At 45.5% G+C, this 17,862-nt stretch overlaps 1 protein-coding gene across 4 annotated transcripts in view; it reads right to left on the minus strand.

Annotated features, from left to right (window-relative positions):
• EBF2 (EBF transcription factor 2) overlaps nt 1–17,862 on the minus strand; it is a 189,518-nt gene that overhangs the window by 123,462 nt on the left and 48,194 nt on the right. For 2 of the 4 annotated variants that reach the window (XM_090125413.1, XM_090125412.1), the window contains exon 1: nt 15,807–15,844. The gene's annotated coding sequence lies outside the window, so the exon portion shown is untranslated. Of the gene's footprint in view, nt 1–15,806; nt 15,845–16,420; nt 16,545–17,862 lie in introns of those variants that run through there. The other 2 variants (XM_031608065.2, XM_090125411.1) reach the window with 1 other exon arrangement.

The following is a 17,862-nucleotide window of genomic DNA, read 5'->3' on the forward strand; positions in this document are numbered from 1 at the left end:
AGGAGACGCGCTCCCCTCGCCCCGAACAGCTGCCACCAGAATTCGGCACTTCAGGGACAAACGAGCGGAGCCGTTCCCCGGTGGCTCAGCGGGGCTGTGGCCGCGGGGCAGCCCGGGATCCAGAGGCAGCGCCCGGGGGATGGGGGGTCGTGGGCTCAGCCCCACCCGGGGAGAGGGGGCGATCCCAGAGGGGCGGGGTGGGGATTTCCTTCACCCCCATCATAAAGTTTCTCTCCCTCGCAATGTATCTCAATAATGCAGCACTTAAGCAGTTCTAAATCCTGAACTCCGAGTCTGGAATCCCTACTTCGAGCAGCCGGGTTAGACACAGCTTGCAGAAAGCAAATCCCTCAGCCTCTCCCGATGTAGGCGCTCCAAGCGAAATCAGCATTGCCATCGGTGCAGCCGCTGCGGAGATGGCTGCGGATCGGTTAAGGGAATCCGCTCCAGCGGCATGCGACAGGTAAACGGCACCACGAACTGCGGGACGGAGGAGAGCTTGGAGGGGGGGGGGGGGGAAACAAACAGAAAGCTTTTCTTAAATAGACGAAAGCCTCGAGCAGCCCATCTCCACCGCACACACAACTCGCTCCGAAGAGAATTTAGGGGCAGAAGCGAGTGCGAGGCTCGGGGAGGGCAGCGCGGGGGGGGGGGGGGGGGAAGCCGCACAGCCCCCCATAGGAGAACCCCAACCCACTTCGGGAATCGCCCAGAGCGCTCCTCTTCCTCATCCTAAGGGGGAAGAGATGAGGAAAAAAGCGACTGTTCAGGGCTGATCGTTTCCTTCTGGAGGAACGGCTCTTCTCGGTGCCGCACGCCGGGCTCAGTGGGACAGGTGAGCCCTGTTCGGATGCGGTAAAGCAAGATGCTCCCCTTCCTCGAGAGGTTTTGGGCACAAGAACCAACTTTCACTACGCCTTAGGAGCTCCCAGGAGGAAGGAAAGAATTATCTTCAGTGTATACGTAACTCCTTGAAAGCATAACCTTAAAACTGCTGTTATTTCCTCCCACTCTTATGGCGAAAAAGTGAAGGAGGAAAGTCAGGCTACGGCCAATGAAGGCACTGAGATGGCAGCACTTCGTTCTCGCTCTTGAATTCGTGAGAGTTCCGAATCCTTCGGATGTCCCAAGGGAACAAATCGTAGGTTAAAATTATCAGTGTCAGAGGGGAAAGGATAATTCCTCTTTTCCTCTTCGCCCGGCAATCTCAGCGAGTTTCATTCCACAACCGCACCACAAAAATCAACGCCCCTGTTGACAAACACTTCACATTTAAGCCCTCCACAAAGCAAGCTGCTCGCATGCAAACACGCAGCCGTGGTTTTGAAAGCACACAACGGTATTTGAGAAACGAATTGCTCCCCGATTCCTGGAGCCCAACAGCAGAGCCAAGAACGCAATGGGAGCACACGGTGCCGAGAAGCAATGAGAGCTGGGGATGCTGACTCGGGTCTGAAGGGCACGGGGCACTGCATCACACACAGCTCTGCTTTACACGGCTGCTCCGATTCAATGTCACCCTCATTTACAGGATGGTCCATTTCACTGAAATAGGAGTGTCTGGAGTAAGAAGGACAGCCTATTAAAATGTTCAGTACAAGAGGTTTAAAACAGTGCAGGTGGGTGCAGCTAAATCATAAATACAGGCTGGGCTCTTCACTGGGAATGCTGTGTACAAGACAGGGGTGTAAAAATACAGTGCTGTGGGTTACATCCATTCTAAAACCTTTTGTTTGCTCTAAGTTCTGCTTTATCTGAGGAGCAGAACACTTGATTTGATGGCTGGAAAAAGTTTCATCTCCAAATACAGGAATGCTCTGTTCCTCCTCCCTGTGCTCTTTGGAAGCATTTAGAAATAAGGTTTCACAGATCCTGAGCTGTACCTGCTCCCTCCCTTTGTGCCACAGAGATAATGCCAACCAGAGCCAACTCTCCCTGCTGATCAGTGCAAGTCTGGGAGATGCATGCAATTCTAAGCACTGAACAAAAGAATGCTTTCCAACTTACAAATGCATAAGCAAGCATTTAATAACTTCTCCTCCACCTCATCTTTCCCAGAAGAGAAAATATTGTAACCATCACATCCTCCTTCGAGTCTCCCATTCATTTCAGTAAGTAGGTGCTTTTCTCACCAGAACAGAAAAGCACATCTGCTAGGTTTCACATCCAGCTTTTTAAGATACTTTTACTGCCTTTTGCCTAGCATCGCTTTTGGAACACGTTAGCAAATAATTTTACCATCGGGAGCGTGTGTTCCATTTTATTTTATATTGCAGACTTAGAAGCCTCAGCACTGGAGTTTGTTTTTCTAAGCACTCAGAGCCTCAAACCAACAAGCACACTGGAGAAGCTTCAGGTGGGTGTATATTTGTGCTGGAAGTCTCTCATCTTCCAACTTATGGAAAACAATTAAGGTCAGCTTTCAACGTGTCTTAGGATATCAATTACCCATATGGATCTTCGAGTCAAGATGCAAAATTTGGGTTATCAGAGCCTTTATAGTTCCACCACACACACTGCTGGGAAATGCATCCTCCATAAGAAACCAGACAAATGCAGACACACTGAAGAGCAGAATCACATCCAGTCATTAACATGAGCCTAAAGCAGTCCCCAGTCCTACAAACATTCTTATCCTCAACCTATATTAGACACCAGAGTGGTCTTACAAGAATTACTTGACAATATACACATGCTTAACCATCTGTACAGCATGGGCCTCCTTTTTATTTCTTGACTCAACTCAATTCTGTCTTAAACAGGTGTCTAATTCCAATTACATGAATACTCAGTCTGAAGCCATGCCATGGGGACACTGCCTACTGACTTTTCCTCCTTAAGCCCCTTGCTGGATGATAATTTGATTTTTTCCCGTGTTTCAAAATATGAAGAACTGTGAACACAACTTTTTGCAGGAGGAACCTGAACCCAATGAGTGAGGAAACTCACTTATCAAGATTCTGAATCTGGCTGGAGGTTATTGGTGCTGCCATCACACAAATTACCAGGATGGAGAAGATCTCTCTTGGGGACGGTCAATAATCAAAACATCTGCCTCCCACGCCTCCTTTTAAAGCATCTGGTACTTGAAGCTAAGATATAACATACAAGAAGCTTAATCTAATCTGACTAGTCCTATGTTCTTTCCATAAGGCAAGAAGGAAGTAGTTAGAAGCTCAGTATATCATAATTAGAGCTTCACAACCTTGGAGAGACAGCTCTGCTCTTCTCTGAAGTGTATTTAATAATTTGAAGAGTGCTGCAGTGTTTTTTTCTTGATTTGGTGGAACTGAACCATTGCACTCCTGGACTCCTCCCTCAGCAAACCACATTTCAGCAGCTGCCAGTCTGCCTGACCAGATTCTGATCCTGGTAATGTTTGCACTTTAACACAGGCAGTGGGGATCCATGCCACCAAAGGTTCACAACAGGTTTCTGCAGGGTGAGGATCCCACAGCTCTGAGCTTCCATTTTTTGAGAGTTCATTCTGAATCAATAGCACCTACCTCCATCCCAGACCCTTCCTAGGGGAAGGAGCAATCTACCATGAGTTTTACACCTTCCTTGCTATCCAGTTACCTTTTACCATCTGAACTGTTTCTTTCATCACTACTTCTTCAGTATTCATTTTTAGAGTAAATAGAGATGCTTTGAAATTTACACATACCTAAATGGTTCTGCTACTTAAAAGGATCTGGGCAGCCTGACTGGACATCATTACATCTCCATCATCAGTATTAGTTAAGATGGGGAAAAGCAATGTTTTACTAAATAACCTGATACTATTCCTAGTAAAGAGCATTGCTAATATACTTAAAATGAAAGGCTGTACCACGTGCCCCCTGCAACCAAGCTGAGATACTGCAACAGAAGGAAAGAATATCCTTTAACTCTGTGCCTGACAGATCAATCATATATCCAAACACAGCAATTTTAACCGCAGCTTTCAGGCATGTTTTCCATAAGCAGGAACTCAGACCAGCAAAGATGAAGCCTGAGGACAGATAAAGTCTGTACACACCTGCAAAGATGATGGACCCAAGGCTGATGGGTGTTATCATGCTTGGGCACACAGACAAGGCTCTTCTGAAGGCATTGTAGGGTAACAGCCAAATATGAACAGACAGCATGAGAAGCAGATCCCTTTCTACAAGCTCTAGGATTCAGTCAGTCCAAATTAAGAAATCAAGCTAAGGGCATCAAATTCAGATTAGCTGATATCTGATAAGAGCAGAAGTCAGACTGGAGACTCACTGGTGAAGGATCACTGTTAGCACAACACAAAAAGGCGCCTTCAAAACAATCAGAGGCAGGCTGTGCAGCAGGTAGGTGTGCCCAAAGCAGACTTCATTGTGAGCCATGGGATATTTTAAGTCATATCGAGCCCTGAGATCAGCTCAAGCATGTTTTCCTTATTTAGCATTTCTCCCATAGATGGGAGAATAAGAATTGTTCCATTGACCACAGTTCATCAGATGCCTCTGTTTGGGACAGTCCTTCTAAGGCAGGCCACCCTAGTTTTATAGTCATTATAGTCATTGCACACCAGTTGGATGATACCAGGTAACAAAGGGGAATGGAAGAAAACCAGTTTTCCACATGCATCCTCCCCTGGTACTGAGCTACTGGAGAAAGCAGTACAATACACCTCTGGTCACTCCAAGTCCATGGGATGTCAGTGACATCAGAACTGATGAATGGGCTCAGAGCAGCTCAGAAGAGCACCCCACGCAGACAGAGCTTTGCCACCCACATGTATTCTTTGGCTTTAGAGAAGGGAAACACACTGTTGTTTTCAAGAGCATGTGTTCCAAGCATCTGAAGGGTAGAATATGTTAGAACATATGGCATATAATTTCTCCCTCCATTCATAATCTACAGCAAGACAGCAAAAATCAGTTCTACTAAGTACAGACTCCAGCTTTCATTTGAAAACGTTTCCAGTGTGAAGTCCTTCCAGCAGGCCTACTTAGGCATCATCTAGACAGAATTAACGAAGTAGCTGCATGTTTTCATGGCAATGGATGGGCTATAGAGGTTTGCCTATAGCAAGTCCGTGTCATACAGCTTAAGACTCTCCTGCTTGCTATTTCCTCTGCTGGGTTGCAAGTACAAACAATGGGATGGTGCTAGCAACAGACTCTGCTTATGTGCCACCCTCATGACTGGTGTTAACAGATGGAATAAAGCTCCTTCACTGCACTGCTCAGTCCAAACTTCACAAGGGATAAGAAAGCAGAGGCACGCAAAAGGAAAACCAAGAGAAAATACGATTTCACCTGAGGACCACATGCTATAGCATGAAGTCACTCTAGGATAGTCACTCATTTTTGAAGTCTTGGTATTCATTTACTTTCCCTTTCACTATAATCACTTATTTGGTGAAAGAATTCTCTGAGGTGGGATAACCTACAGTGACCTCAACTATCTCCAAATAGGCCACGCTTTATCCTTCATAGGGAAGAGAATCCCATGCCCCAACAGCTCCAACTTTTGAGATTCTCATGATTCTCTGCTACATGGTTGGTCTGGGTTGTCACTTCAGAAAGCCTTCCAGAGGAGGATGCAATTAGCTCTCCCCCACACCCAGGGCTTCCTGCACTGACCTTGACTGCTCTGTGCTGTGAGCAGCAGGAGGGGCTGGGTACCACCAACACTGTGCAGGATGCCAGACTGCACAGCAGCACAGCGTGCAAAGCCTCCAGAGGGGTAAAGCATTTTACAAGATGGTTTATGGCATCATCTTTTTTTCCCCCCTCCCATGTAGAATATGAATAACGTTAATGGTGACAGAGCCTACAGGCAATAAAAGGCCTTTGCAGGTATCAAACAGCTTCAAACTTTGCTTTGGCTCTCTGCCAGCTGCTGCAGCCAGCCAGCACTTCCTATTGGAGTCTAGGACCAGTGTCCAGCAAGTAATCACACGGCCTTACTGGCTTCCAGTGAGAGTGGCAGATAGGAAGCTGGGCTTTGATTTAAAAGATGACAAACTGAAAAAGAGGAAACTGGTATTTCATACATATCTGCCACTGATTTGATATATATCTACTGTGCAAGGAAATTCTTAGTATTCTCATTATTGGTTGAGAAGGGTCAGAGCAAGTATTGGTTGGGAAGCCAGACAATGAGAACTGCTCCTTGGATCATTATCCCTTGTTGAAACAACACGTGAGGCCCCAACCAGGAGTGATGGCTCCTCTCTCAATATGCGTTTGTAAAAGAGTTCCAAAGAGAGCTTTAGTATTGCAAGAAATAAACTGCAATTTGAAATACAAGACAAGTATTTTTCTGGGCATCCTTCATCTTGTACCACGCTTAAATTAAGCACATCTGGCCAGCTGGTAAGTGCTTACATCCCAAAGCTAGCAACAACCTCAGTATGCTTCACTGTTTCCCTGCTAGCCCATAATTTAGCCAGGCAGGGCAACCAACTAGTCACAGTACAACACAGAAATGGTCAATCAGGATGTTCCCTCATTATTCATAAGCAAGCTAACAAATCCATTTTAAGAAATACCCTTAAATAATAAGAACAACGCAGTGATCCAAAGCCCCCACACTTCACTGGAGTCAGGTTAGCCTGCAAGTTGAATACCTCCATTCATATAATAAAGAAGCCCTTCCTTGATTTTCCTTTTTCCTTTTCAACACGAGCACCAAGGCAAGTTTTTCCAACACCCACATTAGGTTGTATTATTCCTGCTCAGTCGTAGAGGAAGCAGGAGGACAAGGAAGTCAAAGTTACAGCAGGTCGGCTGCAAAGGAGGGATTCAATCTCAGGAGCTCCTGATTCTGGGACAGTGCTATCCACAAAGAGGGACAGTACTTCCCCAAGGCTCAATTCTTGGCACATTTGCCACATACCCTGCAAAATAAGAACATTTAAGGAAAAAACCTCCAACAACCAACACACAAACATCTGTTTTAAGGAACATGCTGTGAGCTGGGAACAAGACAACCTTTGCCTTTCCATCAGGTTTTGGTTGAATGAGCCAATTACATTGACTTGTATTTCAAGTATTAAGTAAGGACTTGAACAACCACTTGCACACTAACATGCATATAGCATACAGACATATAATGTAAATAGTTTTATATACATATATAGCAATGTATACAACTTAAGATATCATTAAAATATTACTGAATTTGACAATATTATTCAACAGTTGCAAAGGTTTCTACACTTTTAAAGTGGGGAACGTAGCTTACAAGTCTTAAAGTTAACAGAACTGAACAGAACTGCTGCTTTACACTGGACTTTAAGGTAGAAATTGAACATTTGATCATCTGATGCATTTCAACATCTGCACCAGTTTCCTTTCCCCTGGTCTCTGAGGTACATTTGTTGCATGTAAGTGTAACAGATAGAGGAATCAGAGATTTGATCAGGGAAAGTTTAGCCATTGGTTCAGCAACAGTCCTACAGCAGCTTCACATCTGATCACTGACTTCACAACACCCACTGCTGGTACAGCAGAAACCCAAATATGCCTCATGCAGGATGTATGCAGTCAGCTCTAGCAAGAAAGCCTACATATCCAAGAGTTTAATCTGTGTCAGTCAAACACGGGTGAGGAAATCAAAAGGTGTATTACTGAATGTTCAACACAAAAAACAGGACTGAGCAGAAAACAGGAATCCTCAGCTGACATATGCCAGCCATCAAAATATAAAATCACAACTTAATTTAATCCATGTAATAAAGTTCAAGGCTCTCCATTGCATAGCAGATTAGTTCTGACCTGCATTTTCCACCAACACAATGAGAATCACCTTCTAATCAAAGATAATTCTTAATAAAGGGAAATTATTACCATCCTAAGGCTAAGGAGTCTGGCAGGCAACTTTCTCCTCAGTAGCTGATAAAATGATGTAGAAGCGAGCGTGTGTACACAAGGGAAGAGAGTGGCACTGAGCCCTCAGCACCCTGAGCCAAGGTGTTGACAAACGTGCTGATAAGGGAGTAGTTCTGATAGGAGAAAGGCCCTAAAGAGGCAACGGAAGGGTCTTGGAGAAAGATTTGGACTGCTGGGGGAGCAGGAGGCAGAATGGTTGAACTGATGAGCTGATCCCAGCAGCAGCTCTTCCAACAGGGGAGGGACTGGGAAGCTGGCAGCAGAGCCTCGACATTCGGGTAGTGAGACAAAAGGCAGATCTACAGAGTGCAATTCAAGTGCAAATCCGGAGGCTCAAGTGCAATGAGCCCACATGTCAAGAGAAAAGGCTCATCACTGCCTTAGTGCAGGTCAGCCACTGGTGAGCCATCACTCAACCCATCGTTTGCACCGTTCATTAACAATTAAAAAATTACAAGGGCACTTCAATTACTTGAAAAGTGAAAGGATGATAGCGAGTCAGGCATTTCATACACATGCAGTGCTTGAAGAGGCTGCGAAGTAGGGGGAAACAGAAGGATCATTTATTTACTCAACTTACAGTTTAGAAACAGAGGTCTATAGAAGTTAAGCCACTCATCTGAAGTGGCCCAGGAAGCCAGGGATTCTGCCCTGTTTTGCCAGTCCTCCAAGTAGAACTGCGTTCAGTCGTCTTGTAGGGCAGGAACACATTCAGATTGCTTAATAACTTGGGTTGGGGAAAAGAGGCAAGAAACGGGTTCTCATTCTTAAGAAGTGGCCTTCCATCAAGGCCGGTCCTTCAGACTCTTGGTTCGCAGTGGAACAGATGAAAATATTAAACGGGATTTCCATGCCCAAAACAGCCCCGCAAGCAGACAAGACGAACCTGCAGCAGAAGCCACTGCTCTGCTGCCGTTTACCTGTGCAATGCCACCATCTTGTGGTCTGCACAACCGCAGCACCACCAGCATCTTCATTTCTTTGACAGCAAGCAAAGCTAATGAATTTTCTTTCCTAATGAATGCTCTTTTGCTGTTTGCTTTTGAAGGAGATTTGCTTCAGTTTCACTCACAAACAAACGAAATATCTTTCCAGTAGGTAATGACATAATTTAACAGCATATTGTTGCCACAGAGCTAATAACTGCCCTCATCAGCATTAATAACAAGGCTACATTCACTTAAGAGCATGACTGCTCCTCCCAGCCCCAAAAGCCTCCCTAGTGCTGTTATCACTCTGATACAGGCTCCTTTCTCTGTCTTCTGAACCACGTCGTACTCCTGCAGTTTTCCCCTCTGAACTTTACTTTTTCCTTACAGCACCTCAAGGTTGAGCAGATTCCTAGGAGCTCTGCTGCTCCCCACTTTGGATACTGCCAGTACACACTTGGTTTCCCAAGTAACACTCAATAGAAATGCTTGTTCAGCCTCTATGCTCAGAGCAGATACCATTCTGCCACTACTTTGCCTGGCATCACTGACAGCTTTGTCTGATCTCCAAGACAGCAGAAAGCTTCTGTCCACATTATGACACATAAAGTACCTCTCCCTACATAGCATGGTCAATTTGGCACTAGTGGTAGGGTCAGATAAACAGGACACAAATGAACCCTCTGCAGACTGAGGACATTGCACCTGCTACCCAAGCAGCAACCCAAAGGAGCCCCCCACAATGAGGAATTACCACCTAGATTAAACTCAACCTCTGGTGCCAGCATAGACTGCATCAGGAACAACTTGTAGCAATAAACTGAGGCTCAATAACCTCAGGTTCCACGAGCAAGTTATTCCATAGCCTGAAGCATGCCCACCTCCTTCTCCCTACCTGTTAAATCAGCATGCTGTGCCTTTGCAGCGTGACTGAAGATCCACAGATGACAAGCAAAAATGAAAAGTAGATAATAGAAGAATTCTCGTATTTGGCCACAGTGGAAAAGCATGACTATTTCTTGGAAAAATTCAGCTCAGCTCCAAATAGGAAAAGTTTATCTGAAACTGCCATGAAGAAACAAAAATACTTTAGATATCTGCTACTGATAGAATCAAGACATCCTGTATGACGTAAAGCCAGGCCGTGTTCCAGGATACCAGCACACAGGAGCATTTACAACAACTCTTCCCTGCAGTGACCAACACAGAACAGGTTCAGGATAACGTTAGAGTCAAGAATACACCTTCCAAAAACCCAGACACTGACAGCTGCAGTGCCCTCCTCAGAGGCAGGCTTATATCCTCCATCTGCACCACCACTCCTTGCATGCTACCTTGCTGGCTTTGCGTTTGTTTTTACAATTCTGCAGTTCATCTTCCATTTGCCAAATAATCACAGGCCCCAGAGAGTTTTACATCACAGTCAAACTCCTTCCAAAAATATCAGAAGCTGCCTTTTCTCTTTTTACCTCTCCTCTCAGGCCCAAATGGAGCAGATGTGAGTGAGATAAGGAAGGCTGTGATCTGAGGGGAAGGATGATGGAATGATTTATTACAGAATCAGCCATTTTAGAACTGCTCTTATTTCCTCCAAAGCCGATCAAGACAAGTTAGGATTTCTGGACTAGAAACATCTGCTTGAGAAGTGATGAAGATCAGCACTGCAGCCATTGCTGTGTTTCCCACTGACATAAGCTCCAAGGGCTGGTTTCCACTGGCATCTCAACACCTATCCTCCCAAGTCCTTTTGCAAGTTTCAGCCCCTGCCTTTTCCCCCAAAGCCTGCTAACATTCACTCCATTAACAAACTGTGTTTTAAGCTAAATGACAAACACTGTGGTCTCTTACAGCCTCCACAACACTCAGTGCAAAAGGGCCCCCACTGCCAGTTTGCATTCCTGCAGTTACACCAAGAGAGAAAAGTAGCCTTATAATTTTGGGATTGTTTGCAACTGAAACACAACATAAACACCTGACAGAATTAGGAGTCAACATGAACTACTTTATCAAACACAATGCAGGTAACAGCACACACCAGTCCAGCTTTTCCAATATGTTTATATATTACATTTTCTTATGTCTACTCAATTCTCCCAGAAGACTCGTGTTATGTTTGAGGACATGGCAACAGACCTAATGAAAAACTGCAAGCTCTAGCAGCCTGGATTGCACCAGGCACATCCTACACAAAGGACACAAACATTGGTATCAAACCCCATAAGGCATTTGTGCCAAAATTCCAGCAACAGTGACTGAAAATTCCAGCTTCACTTCCTCACCACACACTGTAACACAGCCCTGAGACTAAAAAGACAGGGCCTGCCACAATACACCTTCATAATGCTGCATAATGAGCCATTAGATGGAGCAAGATCCACCCATTAGAGGGATCAAGTAAAACATTGGGAACAAAGCCTGGTTTTGTGTACCATTAATTATTATTTGTCTCCCAGAGGACAATCACAGCATCAATGTACCACCATTCCAGACTGCTGCTTCTGTTCTGTCAGCAAGTGAAGCACAGGCACCCTAAGGAAGCAGGGCATGAGTTGCTTCCCCCCAACCCGTCCCCACACCACCTCTGGAAGGGAGAACACTCAGATGTACTGATTAAGTCTTGCCAACATCCCAGGTCAGAAGCAGGCGCTCTGGAGATCAGAGCAGTGACAAACAGTAGGATCATAAGTTTTACACATCACAGAAGCGAGCCCAGGCCTCAGCACACAGCTGTGAGCAACACATGAGGGATGAGATGTGCACAGCATGTGCTCCAGGTCCACTGCTTGCACTCAGCGTGGAGAGGCACGTGCTGCTGCTTCTCACTGAGATCAAGAAATACACCCCATCATCCAAGGGCATCACTCGGCCTTCCAAACATTCAGACCCACTGCACCTCCCCTCCAGAAACACACCTTGCTCCTTCCCAGGCAGAAGTAGATAAACCCCATGCAAAACCTCAGTTAGCCTCCAGCTCAGCACAGACTTCCCACTGAGACTAAACACATCACCTGATAACACTTGCAAGGACCACGCTCATCCCTCAGGCAGTCCTTGCAGCAAGCATGAAATAAACATTTTTATACCTCAAAAAAATAAGGCTAAGACTCATCAAGGTATGACAACACGCATTCATGGTGATAGGAAAGGAAAACAACATAAGTAGATTTGTGCACAGCACTTAACAAAAGCAAAACTATAAAGCCATGAGTTTGAGTCCAATCCCACCTGCAGCAATTAGCAATGCTTTTTAAGGTACCAACCCACACTGCTGATTGCTGAGCCTTGTCTTACGAGCATCACCTGTGCATTCAGACCTTTGCTCCCTGCTCAGCTCTCATTACTGCACTGTACAACAGCACTGCCGTCGTTAGCACCAGATTGGATTTTTGTGTGTTCCTCCACGTTGCCTCCTTTGCTCTGTGTAACAGCCCTGAGCAGGGCAGGCAGCACAGCTGCCAAATCACAACGTGCTGAGCAGCTAATGCAGGAAACCAAGAGCAGCTTCCAGGGCTAAGGCCACACCAAGCATCACCCATCTTTATCCATTCTCCACATAACAACCATTTTCTGTTAGGCAGGAGACACAACCCTAAGGCTTAGAAGCACTCTACAACAACGTGCCTCCTCCCAGCCCCACCCCACAGCTAGAAAGAGGAAAAAAAGGAAACAAGAATTCATAGAAAGGGTAATTTCAGAACAATAGAATATTAGTTTGAACTGAAGCAGATTAAAACACAAAGTCTATGGGTAGGCCTGCAGCCACTGTACTTCCACCCCTCCTCAGTAAAAGCATCTTACACTTGTCTCCTTCACTGAGGAAAAAAATGAAAAATAACAAAAAAGCAAAATAAATTAAAAAAAAATCAGAATGTGTTGCTGCAGGCCTGGGGCAGAGCAGCTGAAAGGAGGCAGTGGTGAGGTGGGGGTCGGCCTCTGCTCCCAATAACAGCAACAGGACGAGATGTGATGGGCTCGAGTTGTGCCAGGGGAGGTTCAGGTTGGATATTAGGAGAAAATTCTTCTCTGAAAGAGTGGTCAGGCACTGGCATAGGCTGCACAGGGATGTGGTGGAGTCACTGCCCTTTGGGGGTGCTCCAGAACCACGGGGACGTGGTACTTAGGGACAGGGCAATGCTGGTGGTAGGTGGATGGTTGGATTAGATGATTTTTCCAACCATAACGATTGCACAATTCTATGATTTTCAGCACATTCCTGGTGCGTTTCCAGGATCTTGTCCTGTGTGACACCCCACATCCCTGCCAGCTGCCTACATCAACGTGCAGAACAGCACCGACCCACGGGACAACATCCCGCAGCATCACCCAAAGCAAACACATTCACTGCACGTGTGCAGAAGTCAGATTGATCCTTGAAGAACTTAATTCTCCCTGACATCTTCCACACCTCTGTGAGGAAAGATGGGGGCTGGAAGCGCTGCCCAGCTCCGTCTGGTGTTTTCACAGCACTTAGCATCATAGGGCAGTGGTATTTTATGCTGAGGCCTCCAGGTGCCACCATCAAGCAAAAATATTGTCTTAAGGACCAATTTCCGGAAACAATTTCAATTTCAAAACTAATTTATTTGAAAGGAAGAGAATTTGAGCCACCTCACGTCTAGATTAACAGAGACCCCGTAACAAATGCGTGGTTTTATCTGCAGATCAATGGTGCACGTTCAGATCCTGTTTTCACAGCTGCAGAAGCATTTGCTGGGCTGCAAAGGTCAGGTTTGGGAAATTTTCCATAGGTGGCAGCATTACTGCATTTCCTACTGAAATACAGCACTGATAGATAAACTCCCTAATGGGAAAAAGCTTCGAGGAATTAATTACTTTCCTATGGTGCTGTCACCCAGCACAGGCAGCAATGCGAACATAGAGGCTGGATTAAAGAAAAAAACTCCAATAGAAGGGCTGTAATCATGCCTGAACAAGGCTTAATAATGAGCAGGGTATGTGTACTGCTAATTTATAGCTCTTGATAGGTATATCACTACCCACGAAACAAACCTGTCCTTTCAGAGCTTTACTGAGATTCTGCTAGGGTTTATTATGAGGCTTCTCTGAAAAGGCCTATTTTTGCCCTAAATGTTTTCTCTGGGGTTTCTTTGCCTTTGGAACAACATAACTGATATATTCCCTGAAACATACTGTACGAAATGGCTGACAGGAAGGAAGGAATTTGGTAATTCTCACATTCCTGTTATATGTTTGTACTGTGCTCTATGGGCTGCTTAAAATGATTAGCGTAATCTCCATGAGAAGCTATGAGCAATTACCACCAAACTGGAGTTTGTGCAGAGCACTGGCTCAACCACTGCCTGAAGTTCTCTGCTTTCCCCCACAGTGCACATAGTGACAGAGCAAGGATCCTCAGATTGCACTGCTGGCACCGTGCTGCAAGGAGAAGATGGAACCTTCTGTGTGCTCAGGAGTCCCTTTCATTTTCAGAGGATGGAGGAAGGGGAGAGATCAGCACTGCCACATTTGTACAGAATTGTTTCACATGTGAACGAGTCTTTTCTGAACCAAAGCAATCCCTATTCTAGAGCCAAGTAATGGCAGCTGGTCATTTACAAGAGTGGATAGTGATAGGACAAGGGGGAATGGTTTTAAAGTGAGAGAGAAGATGTTTAAGCTGGATATTAGGAGGAAGTTTTTCAGCCAGAGGGTGGTGAGGCACTGGAACAGGTTGCCCAAGGAGGCTGTGGATGCCCCATCCCTGGAGGCATTCAAGGCCAGGCTGGATGTGGCTCTGGGCAGCCTGGGCTGCTGGTTGGCGACCCTGCACACAGCAGGGGGTTGGAACTGGATGAGCATTGAGGGCCTTTGCAACCCAGCCCATCCTGAGATTCTGATTGGACTGGTTGAGCAGCTCCTTTTGAGGGTTATCACACAGAAGGGATTTCCATGACTCATTCTTTAATTTTTCAGATGTCCCCATGAATGAAGGCCATCAGCCAGGGTGATGGCTTTTGCTTTCAAGGGCAGCCATCCTGCAGGAATCAGACTGAAACCCAGAGACAGATCACCACATTTCAGGCTGATAAACAGCTGACAGAAGGTAACAACTCAGTGATCTCAGATTTGGGATCCCAGCATTGAAGGTTTACACATTCCATCTCTAAACTCCTGAGCATTCCTCACTGTCCTGGATAGATATAGGGCAGATAAAGGTGGGGAGGAAGGGAAGGAGAATATTTCAATAGGGATCTTTCATCTCTTTGGAAGATAAACAATCAGTGGATATATTTCCTTGCATGCCTAATAAGAGAGGATAATGCAATGTTGTCATTTTTATGGGCTAGAAGGCCTCCCAGGACATGAGGCAGTAAAGTAAGATGTCATTTCTCAGCTGAAAACGTGACACAGTGCAGTTATATAAAACATTTCCCACCCAAAATTGAAAGGGTAGCGATAAAATAGCAGCTGAGTCATTTACCCAGCTCTGATTTGGAAGTTAAACTGGCAATGTAATTAATACAGAAACCCACCTGAAGCAAAAGAACTACTGAGATCAATCTTTTCAAAGCATTGAAAAAAAGAATCATAAAAGGTGCAAACATCATGGGAATCAAGACCAATATCTACAGTGTTTTAAACCAGTTTAAAGCACATTTTGAGTTTCAGCATTGCAAGCCCCACCACACATCCAAAGGTCCATTTGCTTGGCAGTATATTGCTCTGAATTTTGTGGTTACTGCACAGCTGCACCAGTAAACATTAAAAAAAGCATTACCTACATTTTAAAAACTGACTTTGGAAATGTGCATTTTGCTGTGTTCAAAGCTCTTTTAGCCATCTATACTTTCAGATCAGTGAGTTAATTAAAGATAAGGGGTTACAGGACCTACTCTTAAAACATCCCACCAGTAACACGTCCTGACCTCCCCAAAGCTGGGGCTGCTTTTTGTTACCCCTTGTATAATCAATGAACGTACAGATGTTATAGTTATGAAATATAGCAGAGTTTGGCTATGCAGTTATTACACCAAAGCAGAATAGAGAGAATGCTTACCCCTATCCTGAGCTCACTATGAAACTCCAGCAGAGCAGATCTCCAGAAGAGACCCTTCTCCACTGGAACTCAGCTCTTAAATGGCTCTAGGAGAGGTGCAGCACAGCTGAATTGCCTTCACCTGTGCTCCTGTGGCTGACTCACTGCTCGCCTCAGGTGATCAATCAGAGGTTCAGGCCGTCATTCAGCAGTTCCCATACACCCCTACAGCTGCTCTCACCAGGCACCCTTAATCAGACTTCTCTTCTTGGCATGGCACTTCTCCTTTCACCACTAATTAGGTGAGTAAATGCGATTACAGTACCACCAAGCACACTTTTTGTGACCGGCTGTAGACAGCTGGTGCAATTTAGTTTTCCTTGGCCGTGCTGGCAGGCACAGCCTGTGCTGTGGCCGCCTGCAGGTGGAGATAAAGGAAGGAGATTCTGGGTGCTGCTCCCCAGCACAAGCACACACACAGCACAACTTTTGGCTATAGGCAAAGCTGTGTTGTCCCACTGTGATACACAGAGTGGTAGCAGAAGACTCCATGATCGGTGTTCCTGAGCTTGCTGGGTCTCTGCTTAACCAGACTCACTGTGCATGGGATACAGGATTCCTGCTTACCCTCTCACCTCTTGTATTTAGGATACTGGGAAGGAAATATCCCAAAGGAAGCTGCCTGTTATCCCGCTGCTGCTGTTCCACATCTGCCTCATCTGTTTCATCTTCTGCTTTCCTCTCCTGACGGGTTTTATCCTAAAAAATACAGAGAAAAACACAGGTGTATAAACAAATACTTTTAGAGAAGGCTGAAGACAAGACATCCCCTGTTCCACAAGCCATGTTGGCTCATCATTCATCAACCACGACTGAGAGTGGAAATTGTCCAGTATTTATGATCTCCCGTCTCAAATTCCCCCAGCAGCCTGATACAGCTCCTACCCCGTCCACACACTGAGCGCCAGCGTTGGGTTCATCGAGGACAAATACCCAGAGCTGCCCCGAAGAACTTGGAAGTATTCTTGGCTCTAAGCATCAACTGAAATGCCACATACCATTGTGAACATATAAATGGGAGGGATCTGACCTCTACCAGTTATTTTGGGGGACTCACAACAGATTTCAACAAAGGGGAAAAAGCAGAGGGGTTCCCACTTGAAGCATTTGAGAGAATTTTGTCCAGTTCTCACCAGAAGTCACAACGTTTGGAAGCTAACTGTAGCATAAACTGCAAGCTCTTCTCCCTGCTCTTCTCTCTGCTCCAACCACGACACCAGCACTCCCTCTTTTAAAAGCCAACCTACAAGCTGCTGTTCCTATTTCGGGATGCTATCCTGGTCCATGTTAAACACTCCCCCCAGGGCACGGGGATCTCATGCAGCACTCGTGCCATGCAGGGCAGCCAATGCTGCCACATCGATCGGTGCTCCGTGAGGTGGGCAACATCCAGGGAACGACAACGAATTGATTCCCGTTTTCCTCAACAGATGGAAAAACGCAAAGAGCCCACAATTAATTGTTCTATCGAGTCCACGCACTGAACTTAATTAACTATTTAATTAAGCAATGAATGGACGCTGTTGTTAGCAAAACGTGGTATGGGTCATGCCATGCAGCCTTCCTCCCTTTTGCTGCCCCTCCTCCACGCATCCACTCAAGTTTTATCTCCACGACAAAACAGAAGCCTCTCTTTGTTCCAGCTGCAACACTGGCGTCATTGACAAGAGTACTCATGTGTCCCAAAATAACCAAAGCCAGTGCCCATTGGAGCCATCCAGCATCATGTCCTCGTGCTTGGCACATCCCTTGAAATCCTACACCTTCTCAGATGGGAATATAAAAAAAAAAAATCAAGATCGTGACTCCTTGTAGACATTTAAAGGGACAAAGGCTTTCTTTTCCTCCAGATGTTCTGTGTTTTTAAAGTGCTTATCCCTGCATCTCTTTGCCACTGTTGTTCACAGAGTTATTTTTATATTCCACCAAAGGTATTTGCTTTCTGCCTTGCACTTCCCAAGCAATTTTATCTGATGTTTTTATGATGTCTTCTGCAATTTTTCTGACACTGCATTGA

This window comes from Phasianus colchicus, chromosome 27 (assembly GCF_987193195.1).
Source record: "Phasianus colchicus chromosome 27, bPhaCol1.hap1.1, whole genome shotgun sequence".
Taxonomy (NCBI): Eukaryota; Metazoa; Chordata; class Aves; order Galliformes; family Phasianidae; genus Phasianus; species Phasianus colchicus.